Source organism: Primulina tabacum, chromosome 9 (genome assembly GCF_025594145.1).
Source record: "Primulina tabacum isolate GXHZ01 chromosome 9, ASM2559414v2, whole genome shotgun sequence".
Taxonomy (NCBI): Eukaryota; Viridiplantae; Streptophyta; class Magnoliopsida; order Lamiales; family Gesneriaceae; genus Primulina; species Primulina tabacum.
Genome location: NC_134558.1, coordinates 23,412,583 through 23,434,060, shown reverse-complemented (window position 1 = coordinate 23,434,060; position 21,478 = coordinate 23,412,583).

Genomic DNA, 21,478 nt, shown 5'->3' with positions numbered 1-21,478 from the left:
AGACGGGTCTTTCCAGCGTGCTTATGTCCTCACTCACACGCACCCTGGGAAACTTCCCAGGAGGTCACCCATCCCAAAATTGCCCTAAGTCAAGCACGCTTAACTTTGGAGTTTTTATGTGATGAGCTACCGAAAAGAAGATGCACATTCGTGATATGAGTAGTACAAATCAAATCTTTTAAGCCCTCTTCAACTGTACAGTCCATTACATTGAACAGTCTCGGAATCCCTCTCATTCCGCTGTGGGATCGGTTCATTCATGTTCCCTCCACCTAGAAGCATGCCAGGAGCCGCTCATTGTCCGTGCAATCTCATGGCACCGGCGATCACCCCCCGCCCTCTTCGGCCCCGGGCCTCACATGCCCACCAGCTTCCGCTTGGTTCGTCCCCGAACCACACCGTACTCGGAGAGGTCGGCTCTGATACCAACTGTAACGCCCCAGATTCGACGACTGTCCTCACTGTATCAAGACGGGTCTTTCCAGCGTGCTTATGTCCTCACTCACACGCACCCTGGGAAACTTCCCAGGAGGTCACCCATCCCAAAATTGCCCTAAGTCAAGCACGCTTAACTTTGGAGTTTTTATGTGATGAGCTACCGAAAAGAAGATGCACCTTCGTGATATGAGTAGTACAAATCAAATCTTTTAAGCCCTCTTCAACTGTACAGTCCATTACATTGAACAGTCTCGGAATCCCTCTCATTCCGCTGTGGGATCGGTTCATTCATGTTCCCTCCACCTAGAAGCCTGCCAGGAGCCGCTCATTGTCCGTGCAATCTCATGGCACCGGCGATCACCCCCCGCCCTCTTCGGCCCCGGGCCTCACACCAAGAGTTTGGGAAACATTTGAGCACCAATCTAGTTACGATCAAGTCTACACTACAACAAAAATGGCTTTTCACAGCGCGCAAATTCTCTTTCCGCGGCGCAGATTGCATGTTGCAGAACTGCAAACTGTTGAGAGTTTAAGATTATCCCCGGCGCACATGTGCACGCTGTTAATATTATTATCCACGACGTGCATATGTACGCCGTTAATACAACAATCCGCAGCGTGCAATGTACGCCGTTAATATTCATAGAACATCTAAAATTAGCGATGGTTTTCGAAAAAACGTCGCTAATCAGCGGCAGTAAAAAGCCGTCGCATTAAAATCCGTCGCTAATTTAGCGATAGCGACGGTTACAAAACCGTCGCTACAATTCGCGACAGTTTGAAAACCGTCGCTAAGTTTTTTGTTAAAATAAAAAAAAATTAATTTTATAATTTAATAAATTTAAAAAAAAAAACTACAATATGACTATGATAACAATACACATAATTTTAACCAATACTTAAAAAATTAACCAAAATTTGAAACAAAAAAATGTATCATAAATCGAAACTAAAATCCTATAAGAGAGAAAAATTTTAAATATTGTGAAGTGGTGTGGAGGAAAATTGAAAGAAAATCGGATATTTATAGAAAATTTGCGACCATTAGGGACGGTTGAATATAAACCGTTGCTAAGAGTGACGGTTTTTTATTGAACCTGTCGCTGATTGAAAATTACTGACAGAAGTGAGTATGGCTATTAGCAATGGTTTATAAAGAACCGTCGATAATAGCGACGGTGTTTTAATTAAACTGTCGTCGATTTAAAATGAGCGACTGTTTATTTTAAACCGTCGCTAAATATAGTGACGGGTTTTTAAATCCTGATTTTAAATTAGCGACGGTTTGTCCAAAACCGTCGATAACTTAAAAATTGCAGCCCATTTTCCCCAACGTGCTAATATGTAAGCCTTGAATAATAATATTGACGGCGTGCGATTTATGTACGCCGTTAATGCACGACTAGAACATCAGTTTTTCTTCTAACTTACAATAGAAAATTAGAAGAGATTTTACTTTGAGACTAAAAACTAGAGGCGGCACAAAACCTCTAAATTTCTAGGAGGGGAGGTCGAGAAATTTTGAGGCTCTTTTGGAGAGGAAATTTTCGATTTCTCTATGGGATTGGAGGCTAAGGTTAATAATTTCATTCCTTAATACAAAAACCCTTTACCCTCTTTCCTTTATTGTAGATTTGGTTCCTTAATTAAGATTAACAGGCTTAATTAAATAATTGGACTAGTCCAACTAGTTTAATTAATTCATCAAAGTCTATTAAATATTTTAATTATTTAATTTGTTGGACTTATACTCCTACAAGCCCATCAAATATACCTCCCACTACATATTTAATTTAATATTTAATAAACTCAACTTTTGAGTTTAATAAATTGAATTCTCGTCTTTTACAAACTCAGCTCTTTAAATTTATTCTCTCCAAATTTTAAATATTATAAATTCAATTTTTTGAATTTATTATCTCATAAATTAAAATCCTTGAATTTATTTTCTCAAAATTTAATTATCATAAATTCAACTTCTCGAATTTACTATATTATAATTTTATATAAATTCAACTCCTTGAATTTATTTTCTTTCAACGAGAACAATTGATTCAGTGCTTGTGTGACTCTCAATGGTTCAGGGATACAGCTAGCCGTGGGTTCACAATTCTTTGTGATTCATGACATTTTCCTTTATTCGGGCTTACCCCGATTTGCCCCATTTCATGCACCAACATTTGGTCATGAGAAGGTCAGAAATTATTTTCTGATTAAACTCATCGAATCATGGTAAGAGCGTCTAGTAGCATCGCCACATGATTCTCTGTGTATCACTAATAGTGCCTGCAGGAATCAGTCAGTTATGATTAAGTACAGTACGGTCCCTTCATCTCATATATCCGATCGAATCTGCAACCTTTGGTTAATCGAGAGTTGCATATTAATTCGATAGCTATGTGGTACAATCATGAAATATTCATAGTGTCATCGCATGCACAACTAGAGAACTCCTTCCCTAATGTACATCCCACAATCTGGTCAGAGATTTAATGCACTATTATTTCGTTGATCAAAGAGGATATCAACACCTGTAGATGAGCGGTGAATTCCCGAATACAATGCACTGGCTCCTACATATGTCGCAATTGCGCTCAACCTCGCCACCTTGCGACCCTCGCGGAATCGATAAACAAGTCAAAGCACAATCCTAGTATGTATAGCTTCAGTGTTGTCTCGGGTCGTAAGGACTAATCACGTACAATCACAACTACGTACTTTTCCTCTCGATGAATAATAACTACTTGAAAAGTTCGAGGGATGGTTGTTCGGTATAATCATCGTATGATTACCCATTTGCATGATTGGACATCTTTATGCCCTTACAATGAAACACGATACACAACATCACAGATTCTAGTCTCAAGCTCAAGCGACCTTTGTCCTTATTTTAGGCGGCTGAATCGACTTGGAACGAATTTAGAATATACAGTGTTTACAAATGAGTTTCAAGATCGAAATACGATTCATTTGTATTAAAATATAATTAAGGACTTTATCTATGGTGATTGCATGAGTATACAGATAAAGTAAAATAAAACCATAAAAAGTTAAAATATAATAAAATAAAGATTTTTATTACACTTGAGTCAATAAATTCCATATCCAACCGTTGGTTTGCAGGGCATCTATTCTAACACTGACAATTATTATTAGTCATCTAACTTGCACGTTTTTATGTTAATACCTATAATATTCAAGTAATTTATGTGAGAAAATAAATAGTGACAAAATGTAACTTAATTTTAACTGATTTGAGATTATGAACTTGTTTAAAGATTTCATAATTATTCACAACTGAGCAAGAGATTCGTCTTTATGCGTTTTCAAAAATTATTATTGTTGAATTTCTAACAAAATTTGTGGAAATTTTTTTAAAAAATTTAAAAAAAAATTGAAATATGGACATTCAAGATGTGCCGCGAAGAATTGCATAATAATTTGATAGACAAGAGATTTGTCTTGTGGGGCAAATTTTATATATCGATAATAAGTATCGAATTTGGGAATTTCCCTGCCTCAATATCTTAATAATATAAATAAATAATAAGGGAAATATAGATATTAAAAGGAAATTTGGAAAATAGATAACGTGTATATCAAAATTAGTGATTATATCCATTTTCAAAAGTAAAAAAATTATTATTATGTATACTCTTGATCGAATGATCAGATGTCAGTAACGTTGATATGGGCTTTATGTGTGTGTCTATATATATGTATTGATATATATATAATATTCATTACATATTTAAATGTGTTATTAGTATTATACTAGAATAAGATCTATTTTAAACATAACACAAATATTTTGAGACAGCAAGATCGCAGTCAATTTTGTGAGACGGGTGTTCAATCTATGAAAAATATTATTTTTATGTTCAAAATAATATTTTTCACTACAAAAACATCATTTTTTGTTAGTTATGTTATGAAACAAATATTGTATAATATATGTTGATTTCAGTTAAAAACATCCGGCCCGTGAAAAGTGTTCTAGATCATTGTTACATGTTTATTGTGTTATTTCGAGTCTCACTCTTGCATATTTCGCTTATTTTCCAATCGTTTGAGTTTTTTAGATATATTTTGTATATTTTGTGTCCTTATGTGTTTTGGGTTGACTTGTAGGTGAATTAATCAAGAAAAGATGGAATTATTGGCCAAGGTCGAGCATGGCGCGCTCGAGCGGATGAAACTGACCACCCCAACGCACACAGGATGAAAAGAAGTCACACTTGCGCAGAGCTTGCATAGGACGGGTGATTTTTTCTGCTCCAGCGCGCCTGAGTAAAAAAAAAAATAAGAATTGCGCAAAGCTCGCACAAATATGAGTGATTTTGTCCGCCCCAGCGTGAACTAACATGGAAAAAATACACATCTATTTGTTTCCATTTTTTTGGATTCTCCACTACATGGAAAGCGTATACACGATCTTGAGACATAGTTAATCAATTTTGAACTTATCAATTCAACTTCGAAGAGTTGTCACGCAAAGAAAAAGACTGGAGTCTACGAAGCAAGAAGAATTCGAGATTTCCACACAACAAGGACAAACTCCAGAAGTTGTTGGACAAAAAGCAAATCCGACCTAGTGAATCTCTATGGGGAGCCCAGGTATTATTTGTGAAAAAGAAAGACGGCGTATGAGACTATGTATCGACAACAGAGAGTTGAATAAGATCATGATAAAAAAAATAATGCCATCTCTCGAAGATAGATGATCTTTTCAATCAGTTAAAATGAGCCAAAGTCTTTTCAAAGCTTGATTTGAGGTTAGATTACCATAAACTGAATGTCACGGCATAAGATATTCCAAAAACAGCCTTCAGAACAAGATATGGACACTATGAGTTCATGGTAATGCTGTTTGGATTGACCAATGCTCTAGCAGCATTCATGGACCTCATGAATAGAGTCTTCAAACCATACCTGAAGAGGTTCGTGGTTGTAATTATAGACGACATCCTTGTGTACTCATCGAATAAAGAAGATCACAAGAAACATCTTCGTCTCAATCTACAGAAACTCAGAGAAAAATAACTGTATGTCAAATTTAAGAAATGTGAATTTTGGCTAACGAGTGTCATCTTATTGGGCCATATAATCTCCGAATTATGCATTTCACGAAACCCTAAGAAAATGGAGGCGATTGTAGACTAGCCTCGACCAAAATCAGTAGACAAAATTCGAAGACTTTTTGGTTTAGCTGGTTATTACAGGAAAATTTGTCGAAAGATTTTCTTAAATAGCCATACCTCTCACTAAACTCACACAGAAGAATGCGAGAAGAGTTTTTAGATTCTGAAAAAGAAGCTTGCATCTACACCAGTACTAGTACTCCCCGAAGAAGGCAAGGACTTCACTATCTATAGTTACGTATTGAATGGGGGATTGGGATGTGTGCTTATGCAGGATGGTCAAGTAATTGCCTACACGTCAAGACAATTAAAACCTTATGAGCAAAATTACCCAATTCATGACCTTGAGTTGGCGGAATTTGTACTTGCACTGAAAATATGGAGGCACTATCTATATGGTGCTAAATGTGAAATACTTACCGATCACTAGATCCTTAAATAATTATACACAAAAATGAATTAAACATGTGATAGAGGCGGTGGATCGAACTCTTGAAGGATTAGATTTAACAATCAACTAACATTCCGGGAAAAGCAAATAAGTTAGATGATGCCTTAAGCCGAAGAGACGTGGGAAAAAAAAATTTATTGTCTCTTTCAAACCAAACTCGTCTTCAAAAACCATAAAACTAAAGCAAAATCAAGATTCGTCCATAATAAAAATTAAGGAACAACTCCTAATTAGGAAAAGCCCAAGAATTTCAAACAGATGAGAAAGACTTCCTTTGGATGAAAGGACTTTTGTGCGTCCCAAACCTCGAAAAAATTCAACATGAAGTGATGTCCTGAGGCACACTTGTCAAAATTTTCAGTCCACCCTGAGAGCACCAAGGCCCCAGAGGACCCCGTTTACCGGCCAAGGACCCCAGAGGGACCCCGTGTATGGGAAAGGCCCCATAGGGACCCCGACGATCGTATTTTCATGGTGGAGCCTAGTGCACACTCCCATGGGCCATGTGGAGCTGAAGACTGATCGGTCGACCTAAGGATAAAAGCTAGTCACTTTCAAATATCAAACTTCACCCAAAATGATATATGATTTAAAGCTTATAATAAAAATTATTTTATGATATACGATTCATGATGATGATTAAAGTTATTTTTAAAATGATTTATTTATGCTCAAAACTTATTTTTAAATGGTTTTTAAAGGATTTATTTATGCTTAAAATTTATTTTAAAAAGATTTTACGATTTATGATTTAATTATGCTTAAATGATTTTAAATGGTTCATTTATTTAAAATTAATTTTAAATAAAAGTATGATTTTTAAATGCATGTGATTGTATATGTATTATTTGCTAGCCTTGTTTTGAACGTGTTGAGTCTTTAGACTCACTAGGTTTGTATGATGCAGGATTTGATGATTTATGGAAGCGCTGACGCTTGAGTGGATCGAGTGCAGTAGTACATACCCGAGGGCCTTAATGTTTTCGCACTAGCTAGATACATAAATGATTTAAAGATTTATGTTAAGGATTTTTATTACAGATATTTTTATACTTTATTTTATTGTTAGTTGATCTTTGTGAAGGTCGATTTAGTGATTTTGGTTAGTTGATGATTTAGGATTTTATTTTATACCCTTGAGATTTAAATTGTAAAATATTATGATTGTTAGAAATGGTAAGTTAATTTTTTTAGTCTTTTAGAATTTATGATTTATGATTAGTAAAAAAAAAATTTTTTGTGGTCGTTTCATTGACCATGTGAATGGCCTTATTATGGAGCCTTCTTTCTTGCCTATCTAGAATTTGCAGTAGGTCTTTCCTCGTTAGACATTTTTGAAGTCAACTACAGAGGTTCATAATTCAGTACATGTGAAGGATTCGACATGTACTTTCGCAGCATCGAGATGTGGAACATATTATGAACTCCGACCAGCATCGGTGGCGACACCACGCTATAAACTAATGTTCAATCTTCTTCAGAACCTCAAACGGTCCTATGAACCTCGGACTGATTTCCCTTTCTGGCCAAATCTCATAACAGCCTTCATAGGTGCTATATTACAAATACGTGGTCACCTACTGCAAACTCTAGCTCTCTTCATCGCTTATCAGCGTAGCTTTTTCCGGCAACTTTGAATAGTCTACATCCTATCTCGGATTTAGACTACTAGCTCTGCTGTCAGCTCGATCAATTCAGGGCCAAACTCTCCTCTTTCACCAACCTCGTCCCAATGTATCGTTAATCTACATTTCATCCCATAAAGTTCCTCATAAGGAGCCATACCTATAGATGCTTGGTAACTATTGTTATAGGTGAACTACAATAGAGGTAAATTCGGTTCCCTAGCTACCCTAGAAATATGATCGCACAAGCTCGAAGTAGATCCTCTAGAATCTGAATCACCTTGTAAGACTGACCATCGGTCTGAGGACAAAGTGCTATGCTGAACAACAGCTTCGTTCCCATGGCTGAATGCAGACTCTTCCAGAAGGACGATGTGAACCTCAGATCTCTGACTAAAACAATAGACACTGGAATTCCGTGCAGTCGGACTATCTCTCGGATGTACAGCTCTGCATACTATGTCATGGTGAATGTCGTCTTAATAGGTAGAAATTGCGCTGATTTTTTAAGACGATCAACTATCACCCAAATGACATTGAATCTCCTTATAGTCCTCGGTAATTCCACTACAAAATCCATCGTAATATTTCCCATTTCCACTCAGGAATAAGAAGTGGCTTAAGCTTCCCTGCTGGCCTCCGGTGTTCTAACTTAACTTGCTATCATGTCAAAGACTCGCACACAAAACACAAGATGTCTCGTTTCGTGCCCGGCCACCAATACAGTGACTGCAAATCCTTATACATCTTTGTACTTCCAGGATAAATGGAATACGGAGCATTATGGACTTCCTTCATAATGACTTCTCTCAGTGAATCACCGCTATGAACCCAAATATCGAACTATACCATCCTCCTCCAAATACAGATTCCGACCCTTTGATTCATCTCTCAGTTTAATTTTCCGTAATTGCTCATCGGAAGACCGACCTTCGCGGATTCTATCCCTCAGGGTGGAATGGATTGTCATAGTAGAAATATTAGGAGCCTCGCTCTTAGTATACATTGCAAGCTCAAATCACTGAATCTCTGCATGCAATGGTCTCTGAACTGTTAATTGAGCGATAACAGATGTCTTTCTGCTCAAAGAGTCCGACCACAGTTAGCCTTTCGCGGATGGTAGCTAATGTCGTAGTCGTAATCCTTCACCAGCTCTAACAATCTCTACTGGCTCATATTCAACTCTTTCTGGTGAAGAAGTACTTCAAGCTTTTATGATCAGTGAAAATCTTGCACTTCTCCGCATATAAGTAATGTCTCCAGATCTTCAGAGAAAATACTACTGCTGCAAGCTTGAGGTCATGAGTACCGTAATTCTTCTCATGAACCTTCAGATGTCGTAATTCTTCTCATGAACCTTCAGATATCTAGACGCATATGTGTTGCGTGTTTTCTTAATTGCTCGCAAGCGCACGACGTCAAGTTATAGTAAAATGTATTTTTGAGTAAAAGTGTCGATCCCACGAGGAGTATGTATATAAATGTATATTAGTGCTTGTGATTAAAATAGTCTCAACTTTATTTAGAAAAATCAATTATAAGATTTGGTTGCAAGAATAACTAAATTGAAAATGGATTTAAATGTAACACCAAATTGTAACAAATAATAATGGAATAAAAGATCAAGAGATCCGATTTCACGCAACTGTCCACCATGTGTAATTTCTTGTAGCTATGTTATAAAATTACTTCTTATTCATTAGCCAAGAATCCTATAATTATCTACTCCCTCTCCCGAGTGTTAAGTATATATTAGTTATCTAAAAATGGATTGCAACGTTCCCATCAACTAGTCTACAAATAAATAACACATCAAGCACTAGATTCTCTATGGGCTTCGATAGCATTATAGGCCCTCCCGAACTCTATAAATACCATTGATGTATTTTTCCCATTTCTTGTTTATAATTTTCTCTTCCGAGTGATAAATTATAAACAAATAAATCATTCAAATTATGGCCAATAAATTGAAAGCATTAAGATTAGAACAATACAAATGAACAATATGAAGGACTTAAATAGCTTAGTTCATAGATTCTAACACATGGTTTCTATTTTTGTTCCATATTTCCTCTAGAAATAAAAATTAGTTCATAATAACACAAGAAAAACAACAAAACTTGGTTCTAAAACAAGACATATCAAATGAAAAATAAAAGAAAAAAGAACTTAGAACAAGAGTTTGAAGTTCTGATTCCGTCCCCGGAGTTGTGCAAAAGATTTCCCAGAAACTTGATGAACTTGAGTCTTCAATCTTCTAGCAGCAGCCTCCACTCTTCCCTTGACTCCCCAATACCCTAGATGGTAAGTAAATAATGTAATTTATAGTCCCAGACAAGCCCAATCCGCAGCATACCAAAATCTTGGACTTCCACGCGCAGCACACCAAAATACAGATTTTTCGGATTCTGTCGTGCAAGGACCGCGGGTGCGGTTAAGAAGTCATCTCGGGTGCCGTGCTTCTACTGGTGTGTGAGCGCGGGTGCAATATGCTTTCTAGCGCGGGTGCGGTGCTTTACCGCGGGTGCGGTGTATGTATAAGTGCGGGTGCGCTGTAGCTTCTGTATTTTTGCATCTTTTGTACTTTCCAATTCGACCTTTTAATACTCCAAACTCTCATCAAAAGCTTCCAAACTACAATAACAAAAACAACAACAAATCGCATAAAACCTGCTCAAGAATCCCAAAATTCAAGTTAAATACAAGTAATAAAAGTGCAATAAATTGCACTTATCAATATGCTATCACTCAATCATTCTGTATCGGAACTGTGCCTAAACCAATCTTTGAAACGTCTGTATAGAGAACATACTCTCCTAGCCCTGATGACATCGATAGAACTGGCGCTGAAGTGAAAGCTTGCTTCAGCTTCTCGAAACTTTCTTGGCGGTTTTATCCCCAAATAAACTTCGCATTTCTCTTCGTCAAGGCGGTCCGGGGTACTGGAATAGAGGAGAAACCTTGAATGAACTTCGGGTAGTAGACAGCTAGAACCAAAAAACTGCAGATCTCGACGACACTCTTAGGTACGGTCAACTCTCTAACTGCCTTGACCTTGCTGGGATCGACCTCAACTCTATCTCTAGAAATAATGTATCCTAATAATGCCACTCTCTCGAGCCAAAACTTGCTGAACTTAGCAAATACCTTTCTATCTTGCAATATCTGTAGAGCCGTTCTTAAGTGCTGACTATGCCCTTCTCTACTCCTTGAGTAAATAAGAATAACATCTATAAAGAATTTGATAAACTGATCCAGATACGGATAAAATACGCTATTCTTGAGATCCATGAAAATCGTTGGCGCATTGGTCCGATCCGAATGGCATCACCATAAACTCGTAGTGCCCATATCGAGTCCTGAAGCCGTCTTATGAACATCTGGATCCTTCACCTTCAACTGATGATATTTTGAACGAAGATCTATTTTCGAGAAAAACAGAGCTCCTTACATCTGATCAAACAAGTCCTTGATTCTAAGTATGGGATTCTTATTCTTGATGGTGAATCTGTCCAGCTCTCTATATTCAATCCAAAGTCGTATAATACCATCCTTCCTCTTCAAAAATAATACCGGGCCGCCCCACATAGAACAACTGGGCAAATATAACCCTTGTCCGGCAACTCCTGAATTTTATTTTCAGCTCTTTCATCTCGACTGGTTCCAGACGATAGGGTGCCTTAGAAATTGGTACTGTACGCGGCATCAACTCAATAAAAATTTCCACTTCTTGGTCTTGTGGACTACCATAAACATCCTCAGGAAAGACGTTAGCAAATTTTCTGACAACCTCACCATCCTCTAGCTTTTGACGGTCCGAAACAGGTACTAAACTAATACTCGCTAGAAAATCTTGGCAGCCTCGTCTCATAAGCTTTAAGGCACAAATGCAAGAGATGATGTGCGGCATTTGCTTGTTCCTTGTCGCCTCAAAGACAAATGATTTCCACTAGGCGGTCTAATAGATACTGATCTCTGCTGAAAATCTATCTAAGATCCATTCAAATATAGTCAATTCATGCCAAGAATGATGTCGAACTTAGGCATCGAGAGTACGATGAGATCTGCCTGAACCGCATTCTTCGGAAAACGAAGCTCCAGATTCCTCACAATGCTTGTGGTAACCATTTGATTACCAGAAGGAATAGAAACTCTAAAGCCCAAATCCATATCCTCGGTTATAATATTCAGTCTCTTGACAAACTTCTCGGATATAAATGATTTTTTAGCTCCTGAATCTAGCAACGCATAGGTAGCTACACCTGAAATAAATATCCTTCATGTGACAAATTATACCATCAAAACCAATCGAGTCGAAAACTTAAAGAATTTATATCTTTGATCACCCAAAATTCATGAAAATTACCACTTAGCCCTTTGTAAGTCTCGAAATTACAGAATTTCCAAAAATAATTTGCAAAAATTGAATTTCAGTCCCTTAAAATTTCGAAATTCTCCAATTTGGCCCTCACATTTAAAAAAATTACATCTTTTTCCCCATAAATTTTGAACTTAATCAATTTAAGCCCTATTTTCTCTAAATTCATTGTTTTGATCCCTTAAATTCCAAAAATTACGGAAACAGCCCCTATTTCTAGAATTCGCAAAACAGTCTTTAAAATGCTAAAACTTGCAATTTAGTCCCTGAATTCTTGACCTTGTGCATTTACGCCCTCAAGCTCTCGATTTGCGCTTGAATGATCCCCCACATGTAGTTGCCAAAATGTTGGCGATCGCACTCCTTGCACAATGGCCTTTCTTCAGGTTTTGGGGCAGCTCGAAGCTGTGGTGGCTTCTGCTGCCCTGGCTTCTTCCACTGCCAATGGGGCTTTTGCTGCCCTTGAGCTCTAGGAGGTCTCGTAAACTGCCTCTTGTTTAGGCTGAGAGTTATTCTTGTTTCGCTGCCTCTTGCGCTTCATTTCAAAGTTAATTTCCTTCAAGGATTTTTAGCTTGGAATGTACAAGCAGTAGCAGCTGCATAATCTGCCGGTGTCATCAACATCACATTTCGGCAAATAGTGGGTCAGAGGCTATCCAAGAAATACCTCAGTTTCTCAACAGCATCTCTAGCGATGAGGGGCAAGAATTGGAAACACCTATCAAACTTCCTTATAAACTCAGCCACAGACATGTCTCCCTAACGGAGACTCATAAACTCCCTCTTCAAGCGTCCTCTGATGTGAGTAGTGAACTTCTCATAGATGATGTCATTGAATCGTACCCAAATAAGGGTGCTTAGATTGACACCTTGCTCAGCTGATTCCCACCATAGGGAAGCATCATCCAGCAGCATATAAGTGCCACATCCGACTCGATCAGCATCCCCCATAATCAAATAACGGAAATGCACCTCAAGGGATAGGATACAGCCCTCAGCGACAAATGGGTCAGTGGTACCTGAAAGCTCTTCGGACCCAGTCTCCTGAACTGATCATACATATTATGTTGTGGTCTCGAAGCCTGCTGCTCAAAGAAACAGTGCCATACCCTCCAGCACTCATATAGCAGCATCCTCATTGGGAGGTGGGAGTGCATTCTCTCTACGATCCTCATGATTATCACTCTACCTATCAGTATTAGGTGTGCGTCTAGGAGACATTATATCTGAACGTTTTCCAAATTCTAACGTAACAAACATGTAATTAAATATAATCGTCTAACCATTTAGCTTATAAGAACAATTTATCGATCAACTTAAACATAAATGCCAATTAACTATAAAAAATAATTTAAACATGTAACTTAAGCACAAAAATCATGTAAGCATGCACGTGTCATAATTTAAAGCATTTAAACTTACATACATGAGGCTTGACGATTGTTTTTTTTGGAATTGGCGGTGGCACAACTTTTACAATAATATTTCTCTGATACCAAATTAAAAGTCTCTAATTCGTTTTTCTTTAAAATGTACTATTTATTTTTCTAAAATCCTTAGGCTTCGGCCGAACACTCACACACACACATATATATATATAATATATATTATATATATTTATCTTTTACACCATTAAAATAAACTCAACATCTATTTTACTCAAAACTCATAACTGCAGTAAAATTCGTAAAATCGTAAATGTCAAACCAAATCTTAAAATTAGCATTTTTCAAAAAATAGTATAAACGTCATAAATCCTATCAAAAATACTCTTACTTCCAAAAGTCAACAAAATCTTTAAAGTAATGTAAAATCAATAGCTGTGAGGAAAAACTAGCAATGCATAGGTCCTCGGGTTAGTTCATCATCCGCCCAGCTAGTTCAGTCATCCAACCTTCCTATCTCAATAGTAAAATTCTCATCTGCATCATTCAAACATAGTAAGTCTATTAACTCAGCAAGACTTAACTATAGTAAAAATTAATAATCCACACGCAAAAATGAAAATACTTTTAATAAAATAGTTTTATCATGACATGCATAAACTTAAATATTTTCTTTCATCATACACTTTTCCTTTCATCAAATACAAATACATATAAATATATATTTTCTTTTGGAGTGAAATCCATTCTATAATGGTGACCATCCTTTCATCTTTCAGTCGATCGATCAATCTCAGCTGTAACTATGGTACCAGATTGCGGGACAACAATAGCAACTTTTCTATTATGTGCCTTGGCCTATAATTTGCGGGGACACAAGCAATAACTTTTCCGTTATTGAGCCTTGGTCTATGGAAATTAGGTATTGGGTTCCCACGGGGCTTAGTCCCTCAATCAGGTTCCATTGGGGCTTAGTCCCTCACGAATCCCCATTTCTTTACCGTCACAATTAAGTAACTTCATTCAAAACATTTTTTTTTGGAACATTTCATGTTCGCATTCTTGATTTTGATGTTAAAAAAATTATTATTTTGTTTCTAATGAATTTACCTGAATGCGCAGAAGGCTACCGAGCCTAAACTGAAGCTAACGAGAAGCAAACTGAAAGCGCCAATTGATTGCCCAAACTAAACCAGTTCAACTGATATATCAAAGACCAGTTCAATTGATTGTCCACCTGATAGGTAGTTCAACAGAAGACCTTCAGAAGCCCGGCCAGCTGATGAAGAGCTAAACTGATGAAGAGCCCAGCTGACCAGTTCAAATGAAGTAGTGAATCAGTTCAGTTGACGAGACAACATATTTCACAAAACCAGTTCTAGACCAGATCATGACATAAGTTAGGATTTGATTAGTTTGCAGAACACGAAAAGCTTATCTAAGTGGAATTTTGTTGTGCGCATTAAGGAAAGCAATTGTCCAGTCAAAGGACAATAATGAATGTTGCATAAGAGCTTAAAGTCCAGATGCTCCAGAATGTGAGTCTTGAACAAGAAACAAATATTGATGAACAAATTCAAAATGCAACGGACATATTTGATGAGTTTTGAAGAACGATCACAAATCCTCTATAAATACAAGATCAAGACCATCAACAAGAAAGTGTGTGTGAAAAACAGAGAAAAGAAGAAGGTCACGCTTAAGGTATATCAGCTTACAAGAATCAATCCGCCCAGATTTGAGAGAACACTTCAACGTGTTATCAGCTTAGATTAGAAGCACAATTCCCTCAGTGTATGAGAACACTTTCGTGTTGTATTCATAGATCAGTTCTCACATACGCACACACCATCACTCACATATACACAGAGAATAGACCATATTGAAAAGCTGAGTGAGTATTTCTCAAAGACATTAAACTTGTGCATGTAGTCTTTCTCACATAGACGTTAAACAAGTGTTGGCTGGAAGGTACTGCCTTTAATCTAGGCTAGGAGTTCAGTTAGACAGCAGCGTAAATCCTAAACTGAGTGGGTTTGTACAAGGTGTTGTATAAATCAAATTCTTCTAGTGGAACTTATCCGAGGTTGTAGAAAGGGTGACGTAGGAGCAGTTGAAGTCTCCGAACATCCATAAACATATCTTGTGTACTTAACAGTTCAACTATTGTTTTCAAATTGATTTGATCAATTCGTGATGATATCAGTTCAGTTCTCACCATAACTGAACTAATACAAGAAGAACTGATCCCCCTCATTTCAGTTCTTGAATTCTATATTTTGTCAAATACCATAAAGGGGGAAGTTGTTGGAATCAGAATTTTGGAATTTCACAAATTAAGCGATTGAATATTGCAGAACTGATCGGCTCAACTGAACTTATTCGAACTGAAATCACCCAAACTGAAGTTGCTCGAACTGAAAATTAATGTGCTAAATAATCAAAGGCAATCGAACTGATAAAAGCTAACTGAATCTGTGAAGATAACTGAACTATCAGTTAAGAGACTCAGTTATACAGTCAGCTCAACTAATCGTCTATATACTCAACTGATAATCGGTTGGACATGTCATCAGCTGAATCGTAGCCAACAACCAAAAATTTGTACAAAGCAGACTGTAACTTGTAGTAGGGAGTGCCGCATATTAGAACGTCACAATGTACTATTGTCAGAAGAATGTTGACACATTCAGAAAGGACAAATCAACGGATATAAGTCATTTGAATGCTTTAATATTACCAATAGAAGAAAGTTCTATAAATAGTCGTTGAGTTCAGCTGAGAAAAATACTTTGCGCACACTCATTTTGAGTGAATTTTTGAATTCAAGCTACAAGATCAGTTACGAAAAAGATCACACTTAATAGATATATTCATAGCTTTCAGGCTATCTTTCGAGCAAATGCACTAGCACATCTCTTTGTAGTATTCGATCTTTTAAGATCAGTTGTGCTTAGAAAAGAATATCAGTTGCATACTGATAAAGTTGTAAACATACTAAAAGTTTCAGTTTAGCAATATTTGAGACCAAACTAAAGTGGGTTATTACAGTTTCTGTAATTAATCAAAGTCTTTTAGTGAAAACCTATTCTCTTGATAGAAGGGGTGGCGTAAGAGCATTTGAAGTCTCCAAACATCCATAAATTCTTCGTGTTCATTGTTTAAAATTATTTTTGAGTATTCAATCTATCAATCAATTTGTTTCCGCACTATATTACATCGACAACAAGATTTTTAAATTTATTTTATCACTAAACTAATTCATCCCATCGAAAAAGTTTTGAAAATCTTAAAATTTTTATTCAACCCCCCTTTCTAAATACTTCACCCGTCTATTCGATCCAAACATGTGATATCAGAGCCGATCTCTCCTGGTAAGGTGTGGATCGGGGATGAACCAAGCGGAAGCTGGTGGACATCTGATGCCCGGGGCCTTAGAGAGCGGGGGGTGATCGTCTGTGCCATGAGGTTGCACGCACAATGAGCGGCTCCTGACAAGCTTCTAGGCGGAGGGAACATGAATGAACCGTTCTTACACCGGAAGGAGAGGGATTCTCAAACTGTTCAGGTATGAGACTGTGCAGTTGATGAGGGCTTAAAAGATTTCATATGTACTACTCATATCTAGAAGGTGCATCTTCTTTTCGGTAGCTCATCACATAAGAACTCCAAAGTTAAGCATGCTTGACTTGGGGTAATTTTCGGATGGGTAACCCCTTGGGAAGTGTCCTAGCTTGTGAGTGAGTACATAAGCACATTGGAAATACTTGTCTTGGTATAGTAAGAACAATTATAAAATCTGGGGCATTACCATTGATATCAGAGCTAGTTTTCTAAGAAGAACATTTGAAAACTGATATTTAAAATTTGTTTCAAAATTTTATTTAATATGGTTTTTAAAATCCTCTTAAAAATTTTATATGAGTTTACCATCTGAAGATAGAAGATTTTTGAATCTGCAGCTAACATTGTATCCACTTCTCTCGACTCCCTATTTTGTTATTTTTGCAACTTGCAGGGTTTTGAGTCCAAAATAACAGTAGAATAGCTAAACTGATCAGTGGACAAGATTTTAATTGTCAGCCTACCAGTTCAGCTGATCAACACATGAAACCCAACTACGCTGAAATGTTGGATGATTAGGAGCTCAATAATCAGCAGTATACCGCTGCTTTATTGTCATATCAGATCAAAGTATATGATCAATGCGGTTCAGCATCAGTTGAGCCCAGTTTGAGTCAGTTAGACCAGTTAGCCAGCACAGAGATCAAGTCCAAGGCAAATTAGCTGCTCTTCTAGCAAAAAAATTAACTCAAGATCGATGCAGCATTTCAGAGCATTCAAGGCAACCAATTGTTTGTATATTTAGGTGTATTATGTATAAACTGATTGATATTTGATATTGTTTAAAATTTTCTATTAAAGTATCAATTTCTTTTACACATGTTGGTGTGTTTAAATATATGATACATGGGACACGTATTTGATTAAATAAGCATCATGTTTATCTAGTTAAATTTTTATGTAACTAAACTACTATCTTAAGATTTGTTGCCTAAATTGCTTGAATGTTAAAAGATGTTAAAACTAAATTAAATCGCGTAAATTATTATATTTTTAAGGGAGAGTTTTTTATTCAGTTCTTGAGGGAGAGCTTTATTGTCCCTCGAACTGAAAAATGTTTTAAACTCGTTTTTTTAATTCATTTCTTGAGGAGGAGTTTTCTTATCCCTCAAGCTGAAAAATGTTTTAAACTCGTTTTTAATTCAGTTCTTGCGGAGGAGTTTCCATTAATTATCCCTCGAACTGAAATTTTTTTCACTTAAATGTTTTTTATTCTCACAAAAGGAGAGAATTAATATTAATTTTTTTTTGTACCTTTAAAAAAATCGCTTTAATTGCTCAAGTTTTGTGATAGATTCTTGGAACATTTCATGTTTGCAATCATGATTTTGATGTTAACAAAACTTGTTATTTTGTTCTAATGAATTTACCTAAGGAGCAGAAAGCTACCGAGCCTAAACTGAAGTTATCGAGACGCAAACTGAAAGCGTCAACTGATTGCCCAAACTGAACCAGTTTAACTGATATATCAAAGACCAGTTCAACTCATTGTCCAGCTGATAGGTAGTTCAGCAAAAGATCTTCAGAAGCCCGATCAGCTGATGAAGGGCTCAACTGATGAAGAGCCCAGCTGACAAGTTCAACTGAAGCAGTGGAATCAGTTCAGCTTATGAACCAACTCATATCACCAACCAGTTCTAGACCAGTTCAACTGACCAGATCAGAACATCAATTAGGAGTCGATCAGTTTGCAGAACACGAAAATCTTATCTAACTGGAATCCTGTTGTGCGCTATTAAGGAAAGCAATTGTCCAGTCAAAGGACAATAATGAACGTTGCAGAAGAGCTTAAAGTTGAGATGTTCCAAAATGTGAGTCTTGAACAAGAAACAAATATTGAGGAACAAATTCAAAATGCAACAGATATATTTGATGAGTGTTGAAGAACGGTCATGAAGTCTTTATAAATACAATATCGAGACCATCAATAAGAAAGTGTGTGAAATTAGAAAAAAGAAGAAGGGAACGCTCAACGTATATCAGCTTATAAGAAGCAATCTGCCTAGATTTGAGGGAACACTTCAATGTGTTATCAGCTTAGATTAGAAGAACAATTCCCTCAGCTTGTAAGAACACTTTCGTGTTGTATTTATAGATCAGTTCTCACACACACACACACCATCACTCACATATAAACAGAGAATAGATCATATTGAAAAGTTGAATGAGTCGTGCACAAAGACATTAAACTTCTGTATGTAGTCTTTGAAACATAGACGTTAAACAAGTGTTGGCTGGATGATGTTGCCTTCAGTCTAAGCTAAGAGTTCGGTTAGGCAGTAGCGTAAGTCCTAAGCTGAGTGGGTTTGTACAAGGTGTCGTATAAATCAAAGTCTTCTAGTGGAACCTACCCGAGGTGGTAGAAGGGGTGACGTAGGAGCAATTGAAATCTCCGAACATCCATAAACATATCTTCTGTACTTAACTATTTAACTATTGTTTTCAAATTGATTTGTTCAGTTCGAGCTGATATCAGTTCAGTTCTCACTATAAATGAATTTATACGAGCAAGAACTGATCCCACTCATTTAATTATTCAGTTCACATAAGATAAAAGGCTTTCAAATTAATCAGCTTTCTTAACGAATGATTATTTCGAGTATTTTTCGCTTGGTTTAAAAACCAAACTCGATCTAATTAATCGGTGTTTATATTCTTAGAACACGAACTATTACAGCTCATTGAGAATATTTTGTTTGAAGCACCCTCGCAGGTGCAGGAATCACATTTTCAGCATTTCCATCACTTTTAAAAAAATACATGCATAGATATCATTTTCTTTTTAAACCAAGCATGTAACATGTCTTTTGGCATTTGACATTTTCCATCATAAAATTCAATATTCTTTTAAAATAATCATTTTAACATTCATTACAGTATTCAAGATACTTCCAAGACTCCTAAAATTTTTCAGGTGTAAAATGACCGTTATGTCCCTTAAACCCTAGTTTTCCCATTTTACCCTAGACCTTAACACTTCGATCATAATCCATCTAAACTTAACATAAAACCTTAAAACACTCCTATAAACATTTCTTAGACCAAAACTTAAGTTTCTTAACTAAATTTTAAATTCGCTTTAAAACGTAAATCGAAGTCTCGATTTTAACCACAATCATCCCAAATCTTAACCAAACTTTCTCAAACTTTAATCATAGCTTACTAACACCTAACCACCCTTTTTTCAACTCAATTCAAGCCATTTAAGACCAGTTGGAAACCACCTAGTAATCCACTGAATTTTCTTCACAAATTGTCCAAACCTTAGCTGAAACGTCTGCCTAATCGTTTTCTTAAAAGTACTAGAAATTTTTTTTAAGCTCTTAAAATTTGGCCACTAGATATACATACACATAAAAATGCTTTTGCATCATTTTAAAATAAAACATCCAACTAATATTTGAAAATCAAAGGAAATAGTCAAAACATGAAATCGTTAATCGTTTTATCAAACCTAAAAGCAATAAATGTTGAAAAGTGCAGCCCATACTAAACCTCTCAAAATCTCTCAAAACATAAATAAATAGTCGTAAAATCTTTAATGTAATTCATAAACTTAAATGCGGAAAATAGAAACATTGGTCCTCGGATTGAATGCACCTTCAGTCTAGTCAGGTCATCCATCAAGACCTCCATCAAACTCACCAGCATCAAACACACCTAGTGAGTCTAAAGACTCATCACATCATATCCTTGATAACAAGTAATACGTAATACAGTTCACATACAACAGTGAAAAATACTCGTACTTAAAATAACATTTTCATAATAATGCATAAACTTTAAACAAAAACATTTTCATAAACATATTCATATTCATATTAACATATTCATGTTCATATCAACATTCATATTCGTGTCAACATATCCATATTCATATTCGTATTCGTGTTTGTTGAATTCAGATCGTGATTGTGAATCGTATTCTTAATCGTATTGGGCGATGGATCCATCTACATAAAACCACAGTACTGGGCGGCGCAGACATCAACAACACTCCCACCAGTCAATTGAGTCCATGGCCAACATATCAAGATATCAACCTATTCGTATCACGTATTCGTATCAATGGAAACACGATCGTCGGGCTCTCATTGGGACCATAACCCTCACGATATTTCCAACATGTCATCGTATTTGGTCACAATCTCTTCAAGTCCTTCAACATGTCGTATTTCCATCACTTAATAAAAACATACACTTAATAACGTTTTTCTTTGAAACCAAGCATGCACATGTCTTTTAAATGTTCACGTTAAATCACAAAATTCATAAACATTTTTAAAAAAATGACATTTTAACATATACATGTCCATGAACATTTAGAATAATCATATTAACATATAATACTGCATTTAGAGCACTGCCATAACGTTTACTAATTTTTAGGTGAAAAAAGATCGTTTTACCCTTGGACGTAAAAATTCTCGTTCTTG